The sequence below is a fragment of the Heliconius melpomene genome, chromosome 15 (assembly GCF_056956725.1).
Source record: "Heliconius melpomene rosina isolate 202511_hmr_F chromosome 15, ASM5695672v1, whole genome shotgun sequence".
In the NCBI taxonomy this organism is placed as follows: domain Eukaryota; kingdom Metazoa; phylum Arthropoda; class Insecta; order Lepidoptera; family Nymphalidae; genus Heliconius; species Heliconius melpomene.
Window position 1 is genome coordinate 9,626,100 of NC_140403.1, and position 18,146 is coordinate 9,644,245.

Consider the following 18,146-nt stretch of genomic DNA (forward strand, 5'->3'; position numbering starts at 1 on the left):
TTTAAGGATAACTTGTAGTGATCATATTTCTGTCTAAAAATAGTAATTTCAATATATTTTTTATTGTGAGGGATATTTTTCCATAATGGTATTAATCCTTATCCTTTAAAATACTTTATTAATTTTCTACGTTAAGCGAAGATAAAATTTGCTTTTTACAGAAAATCGAAATTGCGAATAGTTTTAGAGAAAAACGCATTTAATTGTTGACACATCACGCCGTTGACTCATCAGCTGTACCGACTCAAGTTTTACTTATCCCTTACTCTCAGCATATAAATAAGTATGTTAGTTACGTTGGCCATTTAATGTAGATCAAAATCATTTCGTTTTTCATTTTAATAAGTACTTTAGAAGTTGTTACAATATCAAAAAATCCTTGCTGCGAAACGCGCCCCGCGATGTTTTGCTTATACAAGCACGTCATGAGCAGTCATCGGTGGTTCAGTGGTAGAATGCTCGCCTGCCACGCGGGCGGCCCGGGTTCGATTCCCGACCGATGCATTCTATTTAATTTTCCTCACAGGTAGCCACGTAGTGCCTACCCAACCGGTGTCGCTGTTTTAACAGCATTAACCACAAGCTCGAAAAAAAAACCCGCCTGCCTCTATAGTAAAGAAGATTTAGATGCGTTTCACATATTGGATACTTTCAGTTAAATGTATTATTTCAGCGCGATATTGGTTTCATATTTTTTGTAGTAGTTATTAGTAGGTAGGTTTTTGTTTATAATTTCAATTTATAAAAATAGTCATTTAAATATATTTTAATAAGTACTTGAAAAGATTAGTAGCACAGATTTAAAATCGCAGTACTAAAAAATCATTACTGATTAACAGTTCGCCGCCCTCCAGGCGTCCGCCGTGCCCCGCAACATTTTGCTTATAATAGTGGATCCGCCGCACCCGCCTGGCTTCTTTCCCCCGGGCATGGAACGAGGGCCTGCTCATTATGCTGCTGAGGGATACCGATCTATAATCCTCCTCAGCACGGTCGCTAAGCTGTTCATGAAGTTATTCCTCTCACTTCTTCAGTCGCACATTCACCCACAAAGCGAGCAGTTTGGCGAGCGGGTATACCACTCTGGGTAAACTACGCAACAGTGATCAACCGAGAGAGAGTGTGAGTGTGCAATAGCAGTCTTCCTTGACGTAGCGCGCGTATTCGACCGCGTCTGGCACCCGGGCTTACTTCATAAAGTGCTCAGAGCGGGCACCCCCCAGCACGTCGCGCATGTCTTTGATGCTCTGCTTTGTAAGTGACAGGACATTTTGCGTGAGAGTTGAGAGTGCGAGGTCTAGCAGCGACCCGATCGCTGCCGTTGTCCCAGTCAGAATGTTGTCACCTGACAAACACGCACTATACATTGATGACATCACAATACCCTAGCGAGTATTACTTCAAACAATTGGAAAATCCTTATTGGAATTACGAAAATGCGGGTTGCATTAGGGTTTAATTAATTTTCAGATTATCTTAAGTGCTTTGCAAACATACATTATATGAATAATTCAGTAGTTAAGGCGGGCGAAGCCGCGAGGGGGTCGCTAGTATAATATAAATAAAAAAGAATTATTATATTGTTGTTGTTCTATTATTTTAAACCCCATAAATTATGAGTTTTTACTAACTCTACAGGTCTTTTTATAAAGAGAAAATAAAGTAAATAATAAATTACTTTATTATTCTTTTTTACCGCTAAAAACACAAACAAGATTCATTGATGAAATAAAAAGTTTTATAATAAAGTAATTATGTAGATATTATTATTGAAGGTAGGTAGTACTATGTCCCTGAATAAATGCAACTACTTGTGAGGAAGTCGACGACTGTAAGGGCACCCCCTGCGGGACTCGGAACCTCGGCTAGCGGCCGTCGAACAGAATGGGAATAAGAATCAGATGCACCAAGCAATTTGCACTAACTTATGTTATCCTTAGAAAATTATTGTTTTGCGGAAAAGGTCGAGGTTATATTCAATATATATACAAAACTAAATTGTGTATTTTCGACCTTATATTTATATAAATAAGACTAACATACATACATACAAAGTGATCGCAGGTTAATTAGTAGAGTATCAACAAAGGAATTAAAAGGCAGGCCGCACATAAATTATTCATTGGACGACGTCCTATCGCTACATCTAGTGCGACAAGTTTTTACCACCTTTGTAAGTTGAAGGGTTATTCTTTTACATTGTATTATAATATTTAAGGTGGATCTGGATGAAAACGCGACGGTCGTGGATTCAATTTCCACTCAAAGTAATAAAATGTTCATTTCAATCTCAATGTCTCGAATATTGGGCAGTGTGTGGTTGACGGAGTCTTAACTCTATGTACGCTCAGCTTATCCTGCCTATATGCGGGATACAGCGTGAAGCGGCAAAAATAAATAATAATTTATGTTAGTAAGATAGATGGTAATGTTGACAAAATGTGATGTGATCTGTTTACAAATAGATGTTTCGTAAGACGTGTAATGTATTGTGTTTCTTCTATAGTAAGTGTGGTATGACTAATGATTCTAAAAATGGAAGCTTAGAGCTGATGTTAATGAATATTTCAATAAGAAACTTAATTTAGAAAATGTATAATAAATTGATAAGGCCATCGTGATGCAAAAAGCGTAAATGCGACGGTTATGGGTTCGTTTACTACGGGAAAGAAATATTTAATATTTTAATTTCCTCGCTCTGGAAACTAGATCAACCGCGGCGTTCAGTTCCGCCACTCAACACGCAACCCTTCGAGTTTTTTTTTATAATATTTTTTTTATTGAAAATTAATAGAGATACACTATTTTAGATTTAATACTTAGTTAAAGTTCGATAATGACTACTTTAGTTAAAAACTGTGTTGTAGATTTGAAATTCAGTGGAAAGTGGGAAACGGAAGTGTTGTAACACTAGGTTCCCAAGTTTCCTCTGCTTACTCTGCTACCTGCGGGGTGCTGTAGGAAGTCAAAAAGAAGAATAAATCCAATATACATATTTTCGTTTATAATTTGCTCACCACACAACTAAAATTACATAAACCAACAAACACACATCAGTACTTATTATAAAACCATAAGCCTAGATCACTCTGCCATACACACGTAACATTTCACACCAACTTAACTATCCGCATACATTAGACGGCACCTACCTACGCAGTAATGTCAGACATTTGACAGCGACAGCTACACCGTATGCCTACTAATCTAAACCACAAGGGGACGCAATTTTAGAAAATTTAATAGAACTCGTACTCGTCGCGTTACGAAGGGAGCTGACATCATCCGCTCCCGAGGGGCGCGTGCCCAAACAGCTGATTGCCGGCCGTACACCATAAAAAACCTTATAAAACACCATACAAATGAAAAACTACTGTATCTTTATATAATTTAATGTATATTTCACATTGGCAATACAAATCCGACCCTTATTTCAATTCCATCATGCAATTTTCGACTCTACGCTAAAAATATTAAAGTTTAAATGCAATTAACATAAAATTGTACTGAACACGTCATCTATAGTATAAAAATTTATTGGAGATGGATTTTCAACTCTATATCTTTCTATTAAGAGTTATTTTATAATACAAGGTGTAGTTAACGAGATAAAACCGAATGGATTTTGTGCATTTCACTTGGCTGGAGGCCGTGGCGTGCCCGGTCTTGGTTACATTTGGCGATGTTATAAATGAAAATATTTCACTTCGAAGATGTGTGCTTGACTATTTTTAGAAGTTTGTGTAAAATCTATATATAATAGTTCAAATATTAATTCTAAGTATTTTATCATAATTATGGGTAAATTTAAAATATATGAAAAAGAGAGAGAAGAAAAAACTAAGTTAAGTATAACAATGCGAAGAAAGGAAGATAATTTAGGCAAATACCTGTAATAATTAATCCGAATGGTATTCGAACCCACGACCATCGTGTTGACAAAATAAATATGTATAGATGGATAGGTCCATAAATATTAAAGGTAGAACGATCTACCATCAACATAGAACTTTCAAAGACTATAAAAAACCTTACAAGCTTTGAGTAGACGATAAGAACAGGAAGTAGGAACTTTATATAGGGAAGTTAAATTAAAACAGGTAGGTATACCTTTTATAAAACATAGTTCTTCTAAGATTTATTTCAAGAAAACTTTATTATTGAGGTATACTATCCTTTACACTACTGGCCGCAGCTTCCGTTATCGTGAACTATAAACGGATAACTCGCTTTTTCCTGTTCCCGTAGGAACTTCAAGAAATCGTCTCTTAGTGGTCACACTCACATTAAAGAATCTACAGGCTAAAAAACGGCGTTCTACTCCGTGTAGTTTGGGCTGTGCGTCTAATCCTCTAATCCTCTTTCAGTCCTAATTTGAGACATAATGTGTTGATTCCCCGAGAATTCATTTCCCGGAGTGGAGTCAGACGCTGTTTTACTGCGCCAAGACAGCATCCCGGTTATGACTTTAAATATATTCGGTATACAACGTCCCTAAGCATTAAAGAGACACACAGAGAGAGATAGAGAGAGAGTTCACTTTAACACCTTACGATAAAAAAAAAACACAGTAAATTAATTGAAACTAAATCAATTAATAATTAGTTATCACACACAAACACAGGTAGGTATTATACCTCGATCAATGTTTCCACAAATCCGGTATAACAAAACAAACCGACAACAATCGCTGTGGGAACGTGAGTTAGGCAAACGCATGCATTAAAATAATTAAAAACAATGAAATGTAATCAGATCGTACCAACAAAATGCTAATGTCTGGCTTTGAATCCATTTCTATTACCTATGTGGTATATCACAAGCTAGTAATAAAATAGCAGCAGGGTAGACACAGGGAACCCAGGGGAGCTACAGGGTGCCTACCTGGTGGTATATCACAAGTCAGTCAGACAGCCTAGGTTAGATATAATTTCTGAAATACCTAATGTTATTTATATTTCATAGATATCTATAGCATTATTTCTAAAATATATCCACTTGATATTCATAGATATCGTTAAAATTAAGAGGACGTCATTTTCATTATCTCTCTTCTCTTTCGTCTTTTCCATATTAAATAGTTAAAAAGGCTGGATTCCTAGTCAAATTTGTTAGTACACCCGACACGAGGAAACCTACATTTTTAGGTTAACAAAATACTCGAAGATGTAGGTCCACTAAGTATTACGCTCCGCAAAGTAGGATAGACACAGGGAACCTAACGTCAAGACCCTCCTATCTCCACGATTCGCCAAGTTTTCCAGACTGCGTGTTGAGTGACGAAAGTCAGTACGCCTTATCTATCTGAGCGGAGAAATGAAAATTATTTAAATATCATAATTTCCCTAAGTGGAAATGGAGCCGACAATCATCAAATTTACATTCACACGTTATACCACTGCGCCACTACGGTCTTATTGTAGGTACTATGCGAAAGATATGCGAATACATAAATAGCAGAATATGCATAAAAGATCAATTTAATGATAAATATGACACATTAGACGATATTGTATCATGAAAAGAATAACGCCGATTGACGCAATTGTAGATAATTTTATTGTCATTATGCACTAAACACACGAAAATTCACTTTTGCAACATTCCTTTAACTAATCTTCATATATCTATTCGTAGAAAAAAGATAAAAAATGTATAGTATTTATAAATATGAGTTCATTTCATATCAAATATTGTTTGTGTTCACCGACATTCATGGACAATTTTATAAAAACCTATAACGCGGTTACAGATTTTAATAAAATTGCAACTCTTGAGATGAGTGCGTTCAACTAAAAAATCTCTTCAGCTTTATAATATAAACTAGCGACCCTCTTGCGGCTTCGCCCGCTTCAACTACTGGATTATTCATGTAATGTATGTTTGCAAAGCACTTAAGATAATGTGAAAATTAATTAAATCCTAATGCAACCCCCAAATCCTTATTGAAACTACAAAAACCAAATTTTTGTAGTTTCAATAAGGATTTTCCAATTGTTTTACACAGCAAGGATTTTTTAGTAGGTACCGTAATTTTAAATCTGTGCTACTAATCTTTTCAAGTACTTATTAAAATATATTTAAATGACTATTTTTAGATAGTTAAATGACTATTTTTAAACGGAAGAAATTATAAACAAAAACCTACCTACTAATAACTACTACAAAAAATGTGAAACCAAATATATCGCACTTAAATAATACATTCAACTCCAATTATCCAATACATGCAAACGCATCTAACTAAATCTTCGTTGCTATAGAGGCAGCCGGGTTTTTTTTTCGAGCTTGTGGTTAATGCTGAAGGGGGTATTCTGTCCTTGATGAAAAGCAAGCACGATGTGGCTGCCTGTGAGGAAAATTAAATAGATAATTAATCGGGAATCGAACCCGGGCTGCCCGCGTGGCAGGCGGGCATTCTACCACTGAACCACCGATGCGTGTAAGGCAGGCGGGCGCGGCGGACGCATGGCGAGTGGCGAGTCGTTTCGCAGAAAGGATTTTTTTGATATTGTAACAACTTCTAAAGTACTTATTAAAATGAAAAACAGTAAAAGACAGTTTTGATCTACATTAAATGGCCAACGTAACTAATTTACTTATTTATATGCTGAGAGTAAGGGATAAGTGAAACTTGAGTAACATACAGCTGATGTGTCAACGGCGGGATGTGTCAACAATTAAATGCGTTTTTCTGTAAAACTATTCGCAATTTCGAAATATTGTAAAAAGAAAATTTTATCTTCGTTTAACGTAGAAGATTAATAAAGTATTTTAAAGGATAAGGATTAATACCATTATGGAAAAATATCCCTCACAATAAAAAATATATTGAAATTATTATATTTAGACAGAAAAATGATCACTACACGTTATTCTTAAAAGATACGAATATGCTCTTGCGGACTTTTTTGTAGATCTTATTAACAGGAACAATACTCCAGTACATTATTTTCATGTAGTACTTACCATTAGAGCAGCGCATGCGCGAAAGTGTCTCAACGGTTAGGACTTTATACACATTTATCGTATTTATGTTAATTTACATAAGAATGTACAAATAATAAATTATATATAAACCTTCTACGAAAAACACTCGACTTAATGGTGAAGACCGCATCAAAATCCGTTGGGTGGTTTAGAAGAAGAAGAGTTAGTAACAACAGACAGACACGAAAAGCGACTTTGTTTTATAAGATATAGGATAGGATATCTATGACATAGAGATTAAGAGTAGGACAGATTTTATCTGTCTATTTGCCACAAGGCTGTATCTCATGAAATTTGATAGTTAAACAGTTAAAGTTTTTACAGATTATGTATGTCTATTGCAGCTATAATAAAAAATACTAAAAAATAAATATTTAAGGGGGGTTCCCATGCACCAAACGTAAATATATTATACCTACGGTACGGTACAAAATAAAGATTTCTATTGTTTTCATTAAAAAATATATTTATTAAGTAATAAATTATAATCACATAATTTCGTTGCTACAAACTTCTAACAAAAAGTATTTAAAATGCAAATGATATTAAATTTAAAGAAGAACTTCCCTAGCTACTTGTAATTAAATTTCGAAATTGGATGATTAAACTTAAACTATTTTCCTTGAAGTTTTAATATCTGATGATATTAAATTTTCTAACATTCCGACTAGGTACGATATGAAACATTGTTACCTACTTTAGAATGTAAGTATAAAGGATGCTTGTCATACAACATTTTTCTTTATGTAACATTTTATTTGCCTTATGTACATTTTTAGAATTTATTATCTACTAGTGGACCCAAACGCGGCTACGCCCGCTTGAACTATAAGAATATTTATTAAATATATTTATGAAATTATTTTCAGCTTTCAATAGAGAGATGCGTTAAGCAACCTTATTTTGGGTGACGTTTTCTAACAACAAACTTTGCAAAAGGTTGCTTAGCAACGACGTTTGTTATTAACATGGCGGAATAAATTGTAAGTCAAATTAATAAATATTTTAATATATTGGTATATATCGAAAATATTACAAATATGAGAAAAAAAAAGTATCCTATGTTCATTCCGGGACCCTCAAGTATCTCTATATGAGTATTTTATCACAAATAAATTAGCGGTTTGGCCCTGATTGCGTAAAAGACAGACAGACAGACAGATAGACAGACAGACAGAGTTACTTTCGAATTTATAATATAGGTATGGAAGGTATGGATAAATAACATAAATTAAGGCACGCCGTTCCCATTAAGCCATATCGCCAAACACAACCTCTTTTATTGGTCTATTTGCAGTTTCTTTGCTCTGGTAACGAAGTACAGCGCAGCGTTGAGTTTCGCCACTCAACACATAATGTCTTGAGAAATCAACGAAAAGGGACGATGTGTGAGGGTTCCCTCTGCCCGCCCGGCTATGTGCAGGATACAGCGTGAAGCATAAATAAGAGTACTAATCTCATGATTAATAGTATTAATCACAGAGTATTAATCAATTTACCAGCAACACGCCCGAGATGCGTCAAGGTCAAAAATGAATAAATTTAATCCCACAGTACTCTTCCTACCAGACTTGATAGAATACAAAAGATATATGCATATAAGTACATAGGTATATTATGCATCTGACCCACTTCCAAGATATAAAGCGAGAACACCTACCTACCTACGATATATTTACTGCTATCAACGCGCAATAAAACCCATACTCCATAGGACTTCCGTTAAATATGCTCGTACAATCCAAAGCAATATGAAAGAATAGCAGCGAAAATCGTACATAAAATCGGAATGTACTTAGGTATATTTTTTATAGCCGTTGTAACGTAGCAACCCAGCATTGGATTGCAAACGTGATCGTTGTGGGTTTGATTCCCACTCAGGGTAATGATTTAATTTTATTTCATTTGGAGATATAAACAATGTGGAGAATGAGGAACAAACTGTCTTAACGCCAGATTCCCTCTGCCTATCTTGATATATGCATGATACAGCTTAAAGCATGATAGTTAGGCAGACGGAACCTTGTCTTAGGACGCTCTGTTATCCACTTTCTACGCGAATTTACGACATATTGCAGCAAAAATGATCAACTTAAATAATAAAGAAGCTGATACGAAATCTTATTAGTTAGATAGGTTAGGCAATCAGTACTAAGCGACAGTGGTAATTAAATCTAAGAATGCAGAAAACAATTTTGTTTTAGGATTTTTTTTTGCAGAAATAATAGAATTAATATGCAAAAGTGTATTTATAATATAGCATTGTATGACAGAAAATGGCCTTGACAGACTTACAACTTAGATATGAATTAATTCTTCGAGTTGTAGGAGTTACTACCTAAATGATCTTTTGCATTAGATAATCATGTTATTTATGTACGTAATAATAATACTAGTGGGTCTAGCACAGTCTAGAAAGAAACGCAAAACTAATTTCAAATTATAAAAGTAATTAAAATAAATAAACTAATTTCATGATCTATATTTAAATATATGGCACCAGTACCTAACCCATATCTGAAAAACAACTGAATCGATTTTGATGAGACTTTTTTTACACTTAAGTAAGAAAAGGAACATTTCAATAGGACTATTACTTTCCGAGACGTTTCTGGTAAAGCCTACATCATACTGAAATATAAGTCAATTCCAACAGTTTCACAATCACATACTTACTATAAATATTACACCTATTAAAGCATTTTCTAAGCGGTCGAAAAAAATATTAAATTCTCTAAACCTGCGGGAGGTCGCAACGATTTGTTAGATATATTATACGTAAAAAATTGACTTGCAATCGTTACTATGAAATAAATTTGAGCTTTCTATTTCTACAGCTTGAATAGCTACTTGACTTTGACAGAACATTAATGTCAGCAACAGAAACAAATTAATAAAGATTTAAGAAGCTGAAGAAGAAGATTTGCGTCTTATGGTGGAATTTATGTTATGTTCATTCCCTCCAGTGAGAATCTAACCCACAACCGTTGTGGCTACAGCGCTGTGCCGCTGTGCTACGACGGTCTTAAAGACAAAGTTTAAAAAAAAATAGCTTTTTGAAACATACTCACGATGTGTACTAACATATATGTACATAAAAGTAAATAAAAGCTTTATTTATTTCAAACTTTATTTCATAACACTAAGTTTCCAGTTTCCCTTTACTTACTGTGCTATGTGAGGGTCCATACCTATATTATAAATTCGAAAGTAACTCTGTCTGTCTGTCTGTCTTTTACGCAATCAGGGCCAAACCGCTAATTTAATTATGATAAAATACTCATATAGAGATACTTGAGTGTCTCGGGATGAACATAGGATACTTTTTTTTCTTATATTTGTAATATTTTCGATATATATCAATATATTAAAATACTTATTAATTTCACACGCAATTAATTTCGCCATGTTAATAACAACCGTCGTTGCTAAACAACGACTTGCAAAGTTTGATGTTAGAAAACGTCACCCGAAATGAGCTTGCTTAATGCATCTCTTTATTGAAAACTGAAAATAATTTAATAAATATATTTAATAAATATTCGTATAGTTCAAGCGGGCGTAGCCGCGTTCTGGTCCACTAGTAACAAATATTTCTACAAAAAAACTAAAAACAAATCTTAATTCGTATTCAAATCAGTTACTTTTTCATATTTTATTAGCACCACTATAACGTTAGCTTTACATTCAAAAACTCATTATGTTAATTAAGTTCCTATTTGGAATGGCCATATTGTAATAAATACTGAATTCATATAATTATCATTGTATGTATTTTGTTACATGGAAAAAGTTCGTAAAATTTAACTTTAACTACTTACTATGAGATTAGAAAGGCCGCTTACTTTTGATTTATATGAGACTAGCGGCCTAGCGGCTTCGCCTGCTTAAACTTTTTATTATATTGTATCCAAGTTGTAGAAAATTTTTACACAAATTGTAAGCTATACCTATTCTTATGTATCAGATTAGCTATATTACTAAAAAAAATACGTAGTGCAGTAGGATAGCATCTGATTGGAAATGTAATGGTAATAGGTTTCATAGTATTTAAATTATTTTCATTTTTCCTCTACGGTAGAAAAGAGCGGCGTTTATGTCTGCTACTTAACAATTAATAAACACATTAAGCCTCATAAAATGGGCAGAAAGTGGAGAACGGGGTGTCATAACATTAGGTTCCCACTGCTTACCGTGACGCTATGTCAGCTAAAAACTCGAATTGAATCGGTATTTTTTCGCGACCGAAAACAATATCTGTTTAGATGTGATTTAAAATTAAAGTTAGGCATAATATTGTGTCTTAATAAAAAGAAATTGAAGAAGGGCGGGATCCATTGTTCTTAATATAATCTATATTTAGTGTTAACTGACGTCTTTGTATGTTTACTACTCTGTTTTAAGTATGATTATTTGGTGATAGTCCTTAGTTTCTGTGCAAGAAATAGTCAGTCAAATAAGTGCCAATATAAATAAAAGAACAAAACCAATAGCGCATTTTTTAAACTTTAATTTCGCCATATTCTCTAAGTTCTCTAGACATACATTATTATACATATAGTACAGCAGTGTTACCGCGATGAGGTCATGCATTCAACACTTTTATAAACATCTACAGTAGGTACGCTATACGCCGTACCAGTCGGTGTCGTCTAAATAGTTCACAAACAAACGGACGGGACGAGTCAATTTTCTTTGCTATTATATATGGGAAACTTTTATTGAGTTAGTAATATTACTATAAAGTTAAGGTAGTAGTGTGTGAAAATGTTAATTTTAATATTGAAATGATAAGACTAAGCTATATTATAAAGTTAAAGAATTTGTTTGAGTAAGCGCGCTAATCTCAGGAACTACTATTTTGAATTCTTTCTTGTGTTGAAGCATTCATTAATCGGTTACAACTACACATAATTTGTTTCAAAGAAACCTGATGCGGTCAGTTACGTAGGCCACTTATCGAATACATTGGGTCATACACAAATTTTATTTTTTTGAATTTGACAATAGGAGGTGAAGTTATATGTAAAAGCTACATGATAGATACCAGCTATACTTATATTATATAATACAAATACGAGTGCAGAAATACGCATGTAGCCTACAACTTCGTCTCTGTGGATTGTAAGACAAAAATCTGGTTTTCCCCTTCCCCTAAGAACTTCGGATATTCTTCTTTTAAGGCTCCACAATACTCCTCAAGGGATCTTTACCCATATAAAAGCGTTCTACACCGCGTCATTCACAAACAAATGAGTTTTACATACAAATACATAGTGCATATAGCTAGGTTTACATATATCAGCAAAATAGCATACATAAACTCAGCACACAGCTTTTGATGGGTATATCAAACAAAGCGACCTACTTCCATACATAATATAGACGAAGCTGGATCCACCGAAGAACAAAAGGTTGCATCATGACGCAAATGATCTCGAATAATTATGACTCAAATGTGGCAGAGGCAATAAAATTTGAAATACTGTTGCCCTATAAACATAGGCGGTTATAGTCGGTTCAAAGTGGAGCCAAAATGCACTCTAATATTTTACTGTCCAATGTAATGGGATCAACAGATAATATTGGCGATGATAGACGGATGGTGTGAGTGTCATTGTTTTTATTGTAAGACTAGCTCTGTTCTGCGATTTTGCCTGTGGAATGGAGATGACTATGAGTCGTGAGTCGAATGACACATTCTAGCCATTCTAGCCAGTGGTTCCTGAGATTAGTGGGTGATCAAGCAAACAAACTGTTTTATAATAATAATATCTATATACATTATTTATCACTTTATAATAATAGTACTCGTATATTTTCTGCCTAATGTAATGGCATCAACACATTATTGGCAATGATAGACAGGTTGTAGGATCTTGATATGAATGTGTCATAATTTTTATTGTGTGACTAACTTTAGATTGCCTGTCAAATGTAAATATATATAAGAATTGTGAGTAATATGACATAGTCTAAGTGTCCAAGGTACCTTTGACTGCAGGTACAGTGGGTTATACCTACAGCCGAAAAGCTACATCTTCTTTAATAAATGGATTATATAATATAATATATATATATATAAAATTATATAATCCATTAATAAACAAAGTAGTAAGTATTTTAAGTCTCATACATATATCTATTCCACTTTACACTCAATAAGAGACATTGACATTGACATTGTTCTATATAGCCTTAAAAGGCTTATTATATAAAGAAAAATCCTATATTGAGAATTGAATTCATCACCATGGCATGTTTAGTCAGACACTGCACGGCTTAGCCTTTACAGCCTTTATTACCAATGTATAGTTTATGTAGGAAATACAGAAAATATACAAAAAAATATATGAAAACATAAAAACAATTCGTAACAGTAAGTGGGTGCAATCCTCGAAATATTATGTTTTATTATTTATTTTTGTTCGCTTCACGCTGTATGCCGCACAGCAGCGTAGGCAGAGGAAACTGGGAACTTAGTGTTAAGGTTCACTATTCCCTTTAGGACATTTCCGTTCCTCAGTATCCACCGAATTCTGAAGGCATTGTGTCTTGAGTGGCAAAACTCAATGTCGCGCTTTTGCGTCGTTACTAGAGCGAGGAAGTGAAAATATAAAATATTTCATATCCACGAGTAAAAGTCGAACCTATAACAACGCGCTTTTACGCGTGTGTCTCTGTGCCACGACGGCCTCTTATTAATTACTAGTGGACCCGGACGGGGCACGCCTGCTTGAACTATAAGAATATTTATCTATCTATATATATAAAATCGAAAGGTCACTCACTCATCACGAAATCTCAGAAACTACAAGTGCTAGGAATCGCAAATTTTGAATAAGAGTTACTTATAGGACGTAGGTGCTCGCTAAGACGGGAATTTGCAATATTCGACTTCTAAGGGGTTGTTTTTGGGGTCGAAAGTTTGTATGAAACTTCGTTACTACAAATGCTAGGAGTCTCAAATTTCGCATAGACGTCACTAGGACGTAGTCATGGAGACAGAAATTAATAATAACATAGTTCACGCGGGTGAAACCGCGAGCGGGCCGCTAGTTAAATATATTTATGAAATTATTGGATGAATATCAAAATATAAGTTCATTTTGGGTGACGTTTTCTTAAAACAACAAACAAACTTTGCAAACCGTTGCTTAGCAACGACGGTTGTTATTAACATGGCAGAATAAATTGCATGTCAAATTAGTTAGTATTTCAATTTATTAGTACATATGTGTAATGTAATGTTATGTAGCCTACAGCATTTCTGAAGAATGCAGCTTTCATACAAAACAAAAACATAGTAAATCGGATCAGTAGATCCAGAGATCTTAGCGTTCAAACAAACAAACAAACAAACAAACTCTTCCGCTTTATTATATTAGTATAGATTTATTATCCATATTTGGTGTATAATTTGGTGCAACAATGACGTATTTGCAAAGTATCAAAACTTTGTAAATAGTTTTTATATTGTTATAGTATAGGCACTATTACTGGCTTTAACCTGCGGCGTCACACAAGTGCACAAGTTGAAATAATAAGTTGTACAGAAATAATAGAGTCAGTACAATATAGCCAATAGCATTCCTCAATATATGGACTATTCAACACAAAAAACATTTTTAATTTTACTCAATAGTTCCTGAGATTAACGTATTCAAGAACACAAACATAGTTATAGCTAATAATTACTATAGAGTTATAAAGCTAAGCCAATATAATAGAATAGTAGTATAGATTATTATGTAACTTTTGCATCGGATAAGCAAATTATACATTCTACTTTGATTAAGTAAGATAAAAATATATGACAATATTGAGTTTATTGAAAACAATATAAAATTCATACAAACAATGAAAGTGAAAGTGTTCAGTCTTGTAGGAACAATTGTTTTGATTCCAAAGCTTTCACAGATAACATTTGAATTAAGCAAGAAGTTTATAAAATATATTTTATCTGTGATATTTAAATAAATAGAATTGAATACATGGTTTTATTAAATACTGTTTATTTAAATAAATAATTATGTTAAGAAAAGTTTTAGTAAAAATTATTTTCCAAACATAGTGTGGGATAATAATTTAATAATAGAATATATCATATAAATATTATTATTTATTTAATATTAAAAAAAAATGTTACTTGTATTAATTTTGATATAAACGCTCATTGTAAGTTAACACAAAACTACTTATTATTTAACTGCCCATGTAGTGATTGGATTTCACAGATATTTTATTGTTTAAGTTTTAAAAAAATATGGTTTAATCTCTAAATTAAGAGTTTGGTGCTTAAAATTGAATTACATATCAAAATATGTAATAATTCTTTGTTATGTTTGAATGAATCTGAGCTTATATTGAAAATATCTATAAGTATTTTCATTTAAAATAAAGATTAAGAGATTCTTACATCAATTTAAGCTTTTTCATGTCATATTTTAGACACTGAAAGTTTTCACATTTTTAACAGAAAATATTCTCTTTTTAGTATAATTACTGGTTGATAAATTATTAAATGTTAATTATGTAATCATATAATTGTTGTGCCACTTTACATTTTAATTGGTGAACTTTGAATAAAGTCAAAACTATTACCTCTTTTTTTATAAAAACAACTAGGTAAGTTGAAAGTTTAACAAATGTAACAACAAAAACTGACTAAAATGTTATGTTAAGTTAATATTAACATTAGAAATGTGCCCATCTTATAAAGATATTCTTCTTTATCTTCTATGACTTTCAAATAGTTTAGTAAAACGTATCAGTATACTTCGACGGAGAACGCCACATTAGGCCTATTCAACCTATCGGAACTACTGAACGCTATACGTCTTAGAAATAACTATAAATAGCCATTTTAATAGTAAATTTCTTGTTTTATTAATAGACTTAAACATAATCTTACCTTATTAACAGGTTTTAATCCACATACACGTAAAGAATCCAAAGCAAGGCACATAAAACACAAAAAAACTTTTATGAAACACTATAGTACGTATATTGCGTGATTTTGATATTATTTTTGTTAAAACATATAACTATGTTCGATCACAATAGTTATAAACACTTAAAATAATTATTTGAGTGTATTTGAGTATATTCACTGCACTACACTACACTTAGAATTTGCACCATTTTTATAGTTTTAGAGTAAAAATAAATATGTTAGACTATAATACTATATTAGAATTAACATTTAATTTGTATTTAAGCATTTTTTTATGCACAATCACTGGTTATTTATCAAAAGAAACTCGGTTTCAAACGCCGATTGTTCTAGCAAGTATCTTCCGCATCATCAAAACAGCTGTTCGTGTACAGACGTCCAAAATCGATAACCACTGTTGATAATAGGTGAAGAATAAACCAAATTAACACAAGAAATCACTTGAAAATAATTATTCAATTAAAATTTCGATAAACACGTAACTAACACTTTGAACTATTTAAAACGATTTTGTTACTATCATAAATATAAATAGGTGATTGTATGTTAATAATACGATATATTTATTTAATTTAAATTATAATTTACATTAATTGTTTTCAGTTTGTTTTATTTATTATTGTGTTTAAAAGCACATATTTTCTTTATTAGGGAACGCACGCCGGTCGCGCTCGGTCGCGGACTGAGTAGAGTGCGGGGCGTGGGGCGCGGGGCGGGCGCGCGGGGGCCGGGCGCGGGGGGAGGGCGCGGGGCGGGTCGCGGGCGGTACCGGAATGCTATTGTAGGCGAACTTGCCGGTAACTTTTTTTTCTTTCTCGATTCTGGTCAAACAAGTTTTGTATACAACCTGCATTGTAAGGATTCCGCCATTCTTTCAAAATGAACTAAACTTAGTTTTTGAAGCCCATGGCATAAGCATGGTTAAGTATACGCGACGGGAATCGATTTCGCAGGTCCCCAGAAATTGTGGATTGACGAATCATCGTGTTTAGTTACATTGTTCGTGAAATAATGCATCGATATTCTGCGGCGATATCGAATATCGATTATCCGGTAGTTTTTTGTTTTTTTTTTGAGCTGATGATGCGATAATGGCCTACGTAATTTATTTCGGAAATGTATTTAAAATTTTTATTTTTATGTTTAAATTGACTTCTCCCTAAGTAAAGAAAATACAAAGTTAAAAGTAAAATAGAAATATACGACCCAAGATACATAATTACTATTTTCTTGTTACCTGTCGTTAGAGACGAGTAAATTTTATAAAGCAAAATAATTAATGTGGTTTAATAGGCAATAACAATAAAAGAGCGGGTTTCATTTAAAATAAGCGTCTAAATATTTCAAAATAGCATTTGTTTTTAAAAAACATTCTAGCTTTTCTTAGAAGAGCTATAATAAGCTCATGTCAATCCGGCGGTGACGTCACTCAGCCTTGTGAACCGACAAACTCGTTTAACTCGTATTACTAGATAGGTAGAGAGATTTAGGTTGATATTATAAATAAAATTAAATGTATTATACTTATATAAAAAAGGTTTAAGGTATAAAACTTAATATTATAAGTAGGTATATTTTAAAATTATTATTCTAAAAATAAAATTAAAAACCAATAAAATAATTAAGTCCGAAATATAATAGACATTAATTATCTGTTTCAAAGGCACACACAAAAAAGTTCGTGATTGACATAAAATATACTAAAATAACATCTTAATTTTAAAATTTAATCTATTTTAAAATATTTATATAGGTTATTTTATTTTTTAACTAATATTTACCCTATGCCTTAAAAGTTGAGTGGAATTTCAACATTCAAGGTTAGAAGGGAACTTCCAAAACTATTTGAGCAACGATAACGAAGCTCTTATGGAGGGACAAGGACGCACTGTGTTTATAGTACTGCACCAGAGCGAGACAGAACGATATATTTTATTTATTACCATATCAAGTTTCCTCGTGGGTTCTGTATGGCGTGTGAAAGAGACAAATATATTTCGATATTTAACTTGTTATTTAGTGTTTGAATCAAATGGTTAATTAATAATTATGCTAACTTAATAAGTCCTATTTACATAAAATATTAAGGGTAAGCAGAGGGAACCTGATATTGAGATATTCCGTTTCCTACTTTCCGGTCATTTTTAGAGACATAGCTAGCAGAGTGCAAGAACTCACCGCCCCGTATTGTCTTGTTAAT

The 18,146-nt window shown here is 33.0% G+C and overlaps 1 protein-coding gene across 1 annotated transcript in view; it reads right to left on the bottom strand.

The window, feature by feature from the left end:
* Nucleotides 1-16,619, bottom strand: part of wge (BAH domain and coiled-coil containing protein winged eye) — a 108,932-nt gene extending 92,313 nt beyond the window's left edge. Inside the window, exon 1 of the mRNA XM_085197902.1 lies at nt 15,905-16,619. The gene's annotated coding sequence lies outside the window, so the exon portion shown is untranslated. The remainder of the gene's footprint in view (nt 1-15,904) is intronic.
* Nucleotides 16,620-18,146: the final 1,527 nt, after the last annotated feature.